We start from the raw sequence: 12,026 nt of genomic DNA, 5'->3' as shown, positions 1-12,026 counted from the left end.
GTTTCATGATTACCTTATCCCACGCAAATCGTTTACCCGTAACTATTCAATATCCTTATGAAAAATTAATCACATCAGAGCGTTTCTGCGGACGAATCCATTTTGAATTTGATGAATGCATTGCTTGTGAAGTATGTGTTCGTGTATGCCCTATAAATCTACCCATTGTTGGTTGGAAATTTGAAACGGATATTCGAAAAAACGATTGCTTAATTACAGTATTGATTTCAGAATTTGTATATTTTGTGGTAACTGCGTTGAGTATTGTCCAACAATTTTTTTATCAATTTTTAAGTCTCCAAAATTATTATTTTAGAAATTTTTAACTTTCTTTATATATTTTTTAAAAAATATATATTTAGGAATTTTTATAAATATTTTGGTTTTAAACTTTTTTGTAATTTTGTTGAGAGAGAGACTAATTTGTTCATTTTCAAAATTGACAAGGACCTAAAAGGTATTTACACCAATCTGTTATTCGAGTTATTCAAATTATTTGAGTTATTCGAATTATAAAATTAAAATCGTTGAATTATAATTGATCTCCATACTTTCTCATCAATGAATTTGATAAAGCTATAACACCCTAAAACTTTTGGTGTCCGATTTCGCAAAATTTTGATAAAATATCATAAGATTTTATGAAGTTTTAATTTTGTAAAGAGAATTTATTACCCAAAACTTTATTTTTGGAACTAGTAATTTTAATTTTATTTTAGAAATGATTGGGTACTAATTTGGATTTTTTTTAAAAATTTAAATTCTATTCGGCCAATGGTTAAATTGAAAGAAACGTTAATTTAAGCGTGTTTACAAAATTAAGGACTAAAGTGAGTAGCGAAATTATGAGGGAGTTTTATGCGGGAATTATACCAAGGACACTTTTGAGTTTTTCCCAAGGAAAATAAATTTATAAAAAAAAAGGTTAAGAATTTCAAAATGTGTTGATTGAATCTTAGCTTGATTATCCCGGATATTGTTGTCAATGTATAAAGAAGTGGATTTGAGTATGTTGAAACGTATCATCCACCTTTTTTATAGATTAGGAAAGATTATAAGTATTTTGAAGTATTGTGATTTCATTTTTAAAATTATTTATGGGAGTTGCCTTCCAAATCAGCCACCTCTTTACATTAATTAGATTACAAGTCCTTGTTGACGATGTCCAAAATTGATTGTGTGCTTCCAATGTTGCTTTTTAAATCCCTCCGTTATATGGTTGCCATTATCGTCCCTTACCAACGGCCTGCTTGCTGTCCCTTGCTTCATTAATTGCTGAGATATGATCTAAATTTTCTGCTCTTCGCCGACCACAATAGTTGCTTTGTGGCTGCCCAATTTGTTGTTGCCTGCTTGCTGCCTCCAAATGCTTTTAATTGCTGCTGCCATAAGCCAAAATCTTTTCCATGGGCTGTTCAGTTTTACATCATAGTTGCTGCCGAATTTTACCAATTGAGCCGCCTAATTCGATTCTTTTTGCTGGTGAACGATTGCTTGCTTTAAATTTAGTACTATTAGTCGATGAATTTTAATTTTCTCCGTTGCCAAGTGCCGATGATTACTTCCAAAACATTGCTCCCATTAGCGGGTTGGACGAAAGACGTACGCAAGCATCGAAAGCAAAGGTCGTTAAAGCTTGATCGTTTCTAAGCAACGAATACTTAGAATTATAGTTTGTGTTCTTTAATTTTTATTTTTTTTGTATTTATTTTGTAGTTTTTGCTAAATCACTTGCTTGGGTGATTGAAATACATGGTTGATGTTTGATTTATGATATGTTGATTATTAATGATTTGATTTGTATGAAATTTTTATTGATTTGTTTGAAAATTGTTTAAATAAATATATATTATTAAAGAAAATGATTAAGAAGATTTATTTGTATTAGTTAATAAATAATTGAATCGATAATTGTTAATAATAGTCTTGTTGAATGTTATCAGAAAGTCAGTCAAGTATAATTAGCATGTCAGGATACATGAGCTCATATGGTGTTATGTGGTTGCTTGATGCGTCTAAGAGTATATTATTGTAGCACTTTGCACATTCATAGAGTTTGGTTGGTTAAATCGTGCTTTGCATGCACCGAAGTATCGTTAAACATTTTATCTTATTGTTGTGTTTTGTACAATTTACAGGATTTAGATGGATATCCACATAGCCAGCATGATTTTTCATAATGATTATTTAAGTTAAATCGCTTAAAATTTCAAAAAAGCTAAAATATTAAAGAATAATATTCCAAATGTTTTGAGGAACTATCAAATGAAATGTTGTAATATCGACTCATATGTGAGTGGCTTGTATCTTTTTATTTATATGAGTTTATATTGTTGGCATGGTTACAAAGATGGACGAATTGCAGGTAAATATTTGGATTATGCATGTTATGAGTTAATTCATTTATGTTTTAATTATAAAATCTATGTTGTTGTGAAATTGATAGTATGAATGTGTTTTAGCTTTGATTACATGGTATATTAGATATTAGCAAAGTAGCTTAGCTTTAAGCTCAGCGTATCAATTAAATTTTTAATGTGCAGCTAAAATTTGATTGTAGAGTTCGTGTTCTAGCAGCAACGCCAAAGAATCTCTGCAATCCATATTCTGTATAGATGGTTTTCCCTTAACATAGAATTGACATGTACTTAAGTTTACTAGATTATTTAGTCATTTTTTTATGTCGGTTAATTCCAAACATATTGGCTATTTGATTTATTTTATTTTTATTATTTGTATGTTTAAAATTATATTTTAAATATGTGTAATTGATTGATTGAGCGGGTTGTTCCTACACCACTGTGACAATCCAAATCCAACCAAATTTTTGGGTCGTATTTGAGGTGTTATAAACTCTCATACCTGTTTTTCAATAGATATAATCAAATCCATTCAAGAATGATGGAGGTATAATTGAACTGCCTTCATACCTTCCATTGCATGACTACTAGATGTAGAATCTTACCATATACTTTAAGTGTTGCTTGAATACCAATTGAAAAATACAAAACTAGTAGAGAGGTGTGGCAAAAGATTTAGGTACATCGCATGGTACACTAGCATGCTAACACAAAAAGAATAAAAATTCTAAATAGAACCATAGAGTTGTTAATATAATTCAAACTTAACCTACATTTACATGACCTAATCTAAAAAAAATACGATTATTAAATTTCACAATAATTTAAACTTAATTTAACTCTAACTCTCAAATAATTGTATCCTCATCCAAATATGCTTAGCTCAAAATCTCCCCAAAAGTGCAATAAAAACACATTAAATGTTCCTAATAAAGTGAACTCAATTTCTCTGTCAATCGTGCACTTACACTTTTTACCCAATCTCATGAGTACAATGCCTATCTAAGCTTAAAGACTTCAGCTTTAAGAAAAAGATAAAATGGATTTACTTGTTGATTTTTCACCAAATCAAATTATCAATCAGGTAGACTTCAATTATTATCAGAGTGATCTATAATAACCTTACCTGAAATATTCACACTTAGTTACCTATAGTATATTAGAAATCCATGTGAAGAGATTTTACTAACAAAGACTTTGTGGTTAATGTTTCCTTGCTTAACTTAAAATCTAGTTTTGATATGAATTAAGGGTTGAGAATGATCAAATAAATCAATGTAAATTTGCTGCTAATCTTCTTTTTTTTATCAAGGACGTGTTGCACAAGTCCTTAGCTGATTTAGGACTTCTCCTAAGTTTATTTTAAACCCTTGAGAGTCATCTCTTCAATGTCTTGATAATGGTAAGTCTTTCTCTTGATTTTTGATGCTATATATAATAATAATAAAAAATTCAAAATTGCCAACATAAAAGGCTTGCATATATTAGCTGCGATGTGTGGAATGAAGTTTACCAACTCTCTGAATCACATTGCAAATTGTGCACCAACAAGTATATAATACTAAAAATAATAGATTTGGGCAGGCATGCAAAAGCTTGATGTTGCCATTTTTACTATTTTGGGCGGTGCATCACTTTCACCCTTCACTTACCGGTGCTTTGAGCGGTATTTGTTCTCTGCTTGTCTAATCAAGGTAACTTCAAATTCAGCTAAAACAAAGAAAATTCCAAGGGGACATCTCCATCCCATCTTCACCGTCTTGATTGATTGATGGGTTTACAATGCATTGTCAAAAATAAGTTTCAAAATTAACTTAATTTTAACATCACTATATTCATAAACCACAGTATTGATTTCCCCCAGTCTTAAAATGTCATAGATTTTTCCTACTCAACAAAAAAAGTGAGATGCCATTTTTTTTCTGCTGGCCCTTTTTAATTCTCACAAATTGCATGGCAGTTTTCTTTATAAATATAAATCCATTGCTTAAAATATGATTTGATATGTGAGTGTCCATTATGGACGTTTACATCAACAACCTAAATATGTGTTAAAGAAAAAAAAAGGTTTCCCTGTCATCTCTTCAAATTCAATAAAAAATGAAACTACAAAGATAGTTTGACCAAATATATTAGTTAATGAGAATCGCATTATTTCAAAGAATTAGGTGATTAACAAGAAGTAAAGCCAAATTTCATAATTGAATTGAAATGTGTTCATCTTATTACCCTATTAATTGCTTGACTTGGAATTTGGTCCATACCACAATAAAAACAACGGGCTGAAACGCAACCAAATTAAAGGGGCGGGAGGGGAATATATCGCTTCTCTTTTTTGTGGTTATTTTTTCATCAAATGGACCAAGTCTCCATCAACATTATTTGCTCACCATAAAGCTTCTTATTTAAGTGAATTAGGCACCAAGTTGTACAAGTCAATGGCCCTAATGGACATTTTTAGGCTGGAGAGGATTGATAAAAGCTTTAATTTCGTTGAACTAACCCTCCTAAGCATTTATAATCTTTAAAAAAATAACATTTCACCACTTAACTTCTATTTTATTCAAAAATTTTAAATTCGATTCAATTTAATATGTTCATAAACTTCATATCCAATCAACCAAATCTGATTTAATATGAATTAATTTAAACTGTAACTTGAATAAATTATCTGAACTAATTTAAACATGAAATGATAAAAATAAAAAATTATTTAATCTGAAAAATTCAAATTAAAAACATAAATAATTTAAATTTAAAATAACTTAAACTCGAATAAATTAAAATAAATTAAGATTTTAAAACAAACTATATAAAATAAACCAACCCCAAATCAACTTGAGTTGCCCAATTACCATCTCTAATTGTGATAAATACCCGCCTTAATTGAAAAAAGAAAAAAAGTTCAGTTGCTACTTATTGTACCACTCAACACTTAATTAAATAGCCTTTAGCTTCTACGTTAAAGTGCAAAATTAGGAACATTTCACTCAAAAGTTTTCAAATATGTTTTAATTGCCAATAAAGTTGTAACTAATTCACCTAAAAGAATTGAAGTTCACTCACTTTTCATTGCCATGGCAATCGTTTATCTCCGTTAATCCTTAGGTTTTTAAAAATAATTCTTAAAAAAAAATTGTAAACTACACTAGATGTTATTGTAAAATGGCGTCGTTTTTATTTTGATCATTTTAAACTTTTTTGTCAATTTAATTATTACAGTTAAAAAAAATTGACCAAAATAATCACTCAACCGTTAAACTCTTAATTGATTGATGACTGGACCTGCAAAAAAAGAAAAAAATATTCTCTTAATCCCTTAAAAATTACAAAATTTTTAAGTTAATCCAGTAAATCTCCATAAAAAATTCATATTAAATAACATAAAAAAATGCTAGATCTAGCTTCCGATATGCTTTCGCTGTCATCTTCCCCCGCTATGCTCACCACTAAAGTATATTTCTTAATTACCCTTGTTTTCCCGTTTATTTATTTTCCAATTAAATAGTTTAGTTACACCAATTTTTCAAATGCACCATAATTATCCATGTTTTTTCATTTATTTATTTATTTTTCAACCAAAGTCATTGACGACATCAATAGTAGAGGAGGAAGGTATTGAATAAGTGATGACAGTTTTGAGGGCGAAAATAATGTAGTTTTCTTGTTCAGGTGAAATATGACAAAGCAGAGACGGTGACGACGTCATAAAGGGCGAAGCTATGGTAAATCATTGTATTTCCCTTTTCCTAAAGAATTAAAATTTCACAAGTATAGCAATGGTATTAACTAAATTTTTTTATAATTTTTAAAGGGACTAAAAATAATAATTTTTTTTCTTTTTTTATAGGTCTAGTCAGCATTCGACTGAGGCTTTAACGATTGAATGATCATTTTAGTCAATTTTTCTAATAGATGTGACTAAGTTAATAAAAAAATTAGAATGACCAAATTAGAAACGAACCTATTTCAAAGTGACTTTCGATGTAATTTACCTTTAAGAAAAACTTCAAATAATGAAATAAAAATAAACTTAATGTATAAGGTTATCCCTCTTCTCTCTTCCTTAAACTTTCTCATACATACTAAAAACCAATATGTATATTGCTTATGTTTTCATAAAGAATATAAGATGAGCCCAAAAATCTATTGGAGAGAAAATTATAATTGTTTTATATGTTTCGGGAGAAGGAACTTTATTTGTCGACTACTCATATTTTCTTCAGTTTTTTCTTTGGCACAAATATAATATTGATGCATATATATAATTTTATAAGATATTGAAAACTCATGTATGAGAGATGCTATTTTTTAAAATATAATATAATTTATTTATATTATTTATATATTATTTATAAACAATTATGTATCAATACAGATTGAGCATTAGCTCGATTAGAATAGGTATTGACAAAAGAGTGTGGGTTTAAGCGCGATGAAACGCATTATTTTTTTATTTATGGGTTGATGAGAGACTATAAGTAATTCTAGATATTGTGTAAAAAAAATCATATATCAATTTATTGTATTACGAAAAGAAAGTTGAAGAGAGAAAAGTTTAATGTGCAACGTATCATTTTTGAAAGTTTTTTAGGAATCTGATCCTATAAGTTTAAAATTTATGAAAATGATCCAACTTCAAGATTAATTATGAGAATGAACTGATTTCTACAGTAGAGTTAGGTGCCACACTTTCTCAGGCGGCACCACCCTAAAAATCTCCCCCAAAAAATATTTTTTTTTGGTGTCACCTAACAAATTGACGGCATCGGGTTGAAGCGTGCAAGGGCAAAGCGTTTAGGGACCTGATGAAGTAATTATTCTATTTAGACTCGCTGAAAAAAGAGTGCGGCATGAGAGTATGGCGGCACCTAATTAAACTTTCGATCTATTTGCATATTAGGTCTGTCCCTTTTTTAAATTAAATTTAAATAACCCTTAAAAGATAAAATAATAACAAAAATAAACCCTCCCTATTTTTTTAAAAACAATAAACTTAAAAAACTATATAAAATTTTTATTTAAATTACCTAACATGTCCATCAAAAAATTTCCTCAAGTTTATCTAAATTCAAATATGTGGGGGAATGAATTAAAAATGTTTAAATTTAGATAAACTTGAGGAATTTTTTTAGGGACATATTGGGTAATTTAAATAAGAATTTTATATAGTTTTTTATGTTTATTTTTTAAAAAAATGAAAAGGGTTTACTTTTGTTATTCTTATATCTTTTAAGGGCAATTTAAAATTGATTTCAAAAGTGGACAGACCTAACATGCAAATAAATTAAAAGTTTAATTAAATATCGTCATACTCTAATGTGAAACTCTTTTTTCATCCAATCTAAAAAGGGTAATTATTTCATCAGGTCCCTGAGTATTTTTCCCCTATACACTTCAGTCCGGTACTGCCAATTTGTTAGGCAGCACAAAAAAATTTATTTTTGGGAGGATTTTTAAGGTGATGCCACTTGAAACGTGGCAGCACCCAACTCTACTGTAGAAATCAGGTTATTCCCATAATTAACCTTGAAGTTGGGTTATTTTCATAAATTTTTTAAATTTATAGGGTCAAATTCCTAAGAAACCCATTTTTGAATAATTGTTTGATATATATATGGTGAATTTTTTAATTTCACAAGCGAGATTAAGAGGCTAACAGCATCCTTAATTGATATTTTAAAAGGTAAAAAATATATAAATGAAAAATGTGGCGGTCTTTTAACTCTGCTTGTGTAGTTAAAAAACTCTACCATCTTATGTATCAAATAATAATTCATCACTTTTTATAGTTTGCACAAACCCTTTAATGATGATTAAGAATTTTTTATTAACATTATATTTGATTATCAAAATAATTTATATATTTTAATTATGTTTATTAGTTATTATTTAGAATATTATTGTAAAATTATATTGTACATTCGATATGGTACAAATGCTTTTAATTATTATTTTAAAATTTGTAATTATATTTGAATTTTTGAATAAATTAATATATTTTAATTATGTTCAGCCATTCAAATAACTAATTAAAAAATAAAAATAGTAATTAAAAATATAATATTTAAAAATTAATTAAGTATAAAATCAAATGCAATGCACGTGATATTAAAAATTAGTATAATTATATTAGGTGCGTTAATTTTTTTATACAAATTTTTTAAAGGTAGAATCCGTTTCAAATGAGTGTTTAACAAAAACTTTAATCCTCACTCCATTTAAGTTAAGATTGTATTTTAAATTTTGAATACAAATACAAAATATACATGTTATATCATACTTATTACATTATTTTGTATTTATTAAATAAATATTTATAATCAATGCATTAACAATACAAACTATAACTGAAGGAAAAGATGTGAGTAATTATAAAATAGAATAAGTGAGTATGTAATTTTAGTATTTATTCACAATCTCCCTCGTTAAATATCAGAATTATAAATTAGAAAAAGAAAACCTAATAATCAGCTTTTTTTTAGTTAAAAGAATCACGGTGTTGTATATCCAAAAGGTTTTAGTTCTGACTCTCTGTTGCTATGTTTTATATGATCGGATCGTGAAAGGTTGGTGACTAATATTCATTTTTGTCTTCTTTTTTAGGTTTTGGAGTCAAGTCAGATGTTTTTCTTTGTATAATCTGACTTTTTTTTTAGGTAATTCTTTGGTTTTTAATATTTTTATATGTAATTTTTTTTTAATTTTTATACCAGTATACTGAAGCCTTTCATTTGATGGTATTTCGAAGAGAAAAAGGGAGAGGCGGTGCTGAAAACTGTAAAAGAGGCTAATTCAATGTTTATAAAAGCACATTTAGTGGTCAAAGGCTAAACCAAATGAGGCATGCAGTTGCAACCTAGCTAATTAACTTTGCCATTAATGATTTAATAAATATATTCAAAGTTCAGTTAAATTTTAAGATGATAATCAAGAATTTGTTTTGTGGCAGAAAAGCAATAATAAGAATAATAATTTTTGCCATTTTTGTCTTATTTTGATTAATTTGAGAATTGTTATCAATATAGGAGGACATGAGTTTGAATGTATTGAAATGCATTATTATCCTATTTGTATATTGGAAATGAACTAGACATTATGTTAAAAATAACAAATATAATCTAAATTTATAATGATATTGTTTAAAAAATTATCAAATTAATAAAATATGTTTTAAATAGGTGATTGTAGTGTAGTGCTACTAAGTAACTTATTAGGCAGAGAAAATATGGAAAAGATGGTGTGGTCCAAATTCATGACGGATAGCTTGTAGACCGGGGACTAGTTTTACATAAACAAAAATGTAACCCGGATTTTACTTACTTGTGAAAATTAACCACAATATTTCTCATTCTTTTTTCTGTTTGATTTAAAAGTATGTTAAAAACTGGATGCAATGTGTCATCTTATTGGTGCACTTGTGAAAATTGTTTTTCAGTTAATGCATGCAATTGAGTTAATGCTTGTAGTGTTTGAGTATGGTGAGAAAAACCCTAAACCCTAATTTTTTTTTTAAAAATGGGAGGGGGGGTGGGACCTTTGAACCAGAGTTTGCAAGTGAGGAGAAGTGGGTTTGATTGGGGCATTTCATTATTTTATTAATCAAGAAGAGAATGAACAACATCACACAATAAATAAGTAACAGCAATGGAATTGAAAAAAGGAATGTAAAGTTAGGCCTAATGATATGGCAGAGTTGGTCTTGATACAACCATATCTTTTGTGCATATATATACATTTGACTTCACCTTGTATCACATGCGTGTTCCCATCAGTTTCCCCATTTATTGACTGACCCCTTGACAGTGACTCCATCCCTCTTTATATTGCAGCACCAACTCTTACCATCTTCATTCCCTTCTCTCTCTCTCTCTATCACATCGTTGCTTAACCAACACAACCAAACAAAACAATGGTACAGTGAGTGAGCAGACAGTAGATTAAAGCAACATATCTTGGCTCACCACCCCCATATATTCTTTAAACAATGTTTTTAATTTAAATTGCTTTATAAAGAAAAAAAAAACTTTGGGTACCTATAAATTTTTTTTCAGGAAACCCCATTTTTTTAGGCACGCTGAAAAGAACTAAGATGGGACATTTAGCTCTACTATGTGAGTTTACCCTAATATGGGAAGGTGACATATGCGCTATACATTCAAAGAAAGATAGTAATTAATTAAGTAATACTTAAAAGAAAGAATGTAAAGGCAAGATTATGTTGTTTGTTGTATATTGTAAAATGATCATGTTGGATGAGTAGTGAGCGAAAAAGAGTTCGTTAACTTTGGGATTTGTAGCGTATGATATGTTTTTTTCTGGGTGAGGGGGGTGTTGCCCTAATTCCCATTCATTCTCGCTTAAAAATACAGAATCGAGAATGGTACTAAACTAGAGATGAACCATGGCAACTTGGGAATGGCTGATTCATTCATGGATTTGGAGAAATTTTAACGCGTTTTTTTTTTCCTTTGTTTTACAGTCTTTTTTACGTATAAACATTAATAATAATTAATAAATAAAAAAGTTTGAGTGAGTGATAATTATATAAAATGGGGGGAATTAAAGTAAGGTCAACCATGGGAACAAACACAGGGCTCGAGAATCAGAGACAGAGGAGAGTGATATAGAAAGAAACAAAGAGGGTACTACAATTATTGGGACTCGCACCATCATTCACTCCTCTCTTTTTTCCCTCCCAATAACACCAAAAAAAAAAAGAAAGAAATAATATTATTATTTCATTTAACCACTATTTCCCTCTCTCCGCTGCTGAAACCGCGTGGCTGAAAACAGAAAGCCAGAAAGCTTAACTTTGCCCCTGTGTTTTTGCTGCATCCCATGAAATTACTTAACTCGGATTACATTTTAAATTTTCTAAGGTAGTTTTCATTTTACTTTAATTCGCATTCCAATTCATTTGTGTTAAAACTGATTCGCAAATTAATTTAAATTTAATCTATTTATTCACTCAAATTCAAATTTGAGTCCTTAATTTGTTTCACTTCAGATTATTTTTTTAATCTAAATTAAATCCAATTTCCACATAACATTGACATATCAATTTATATCCTCCATATATCTCTATTACGTTGATGCGTGTTTCTTATATAACAAAAATAAATCTCTTTTTTTTCATTTTACCTCTTTATAAAATAATTTTTTATTTATAAAATATTAATAAAAATATATTTAATATTTCAGTTGAAATGGTAAAATTAAAATATTAAAATTTATAGTGTCTTAATTTCAATTTTCGTAATATATATTTTTTAATTTTATACTAAATTGAGACCTTTTAATAGGTGATAGCAGTGCCCATGGGACGAGCTAGGCTCAATCAAAATTTTAGACTCGTTTGCTAGGCTTGGCGCAAAAAAGGGACTAAATCTTTGTCCATAGCCTGAATAAAAATGTTAAAACTTGGGTGTCGAAACCATTCTTTTGAAAACGGGGATCGACTTTGTTTGAAAGTGAAAATTAAAATGAGAGTCGCCACCAATCTTTTATCAGGTGTGATCGGATCACCTTTGTTTTAATAAATCAATTTTAGTTTACTAAAATAGGGCCTTTGGTCTACGAAACTTGAAAGAATGAGTTCGGGAGTCGGTTACGTGCGAGGAAGGATTAGCACCCTCGACACACCCAAAAAATTGGTACCGAATT

Source organism: Gossypium hirsutum, chromosome A11 (assembly GCF_007990345.1).
Source record: "Gossypium hirsutum isolate 1008001.06 chromosome A11, Gossypium_hirsutum_v2.1, whole genome shotgun sequence".
Classification (NCBI taxonomy): domain Eukaryota; kingdom Viridiplantae; phylum Streptophyta; class Magnoliopsida; order Malvales; family Malvaceae; genus Gossypium; species Gossypium hirsutum.
This window is presented reverse-complemented; position numbering follows the sequence as displayed.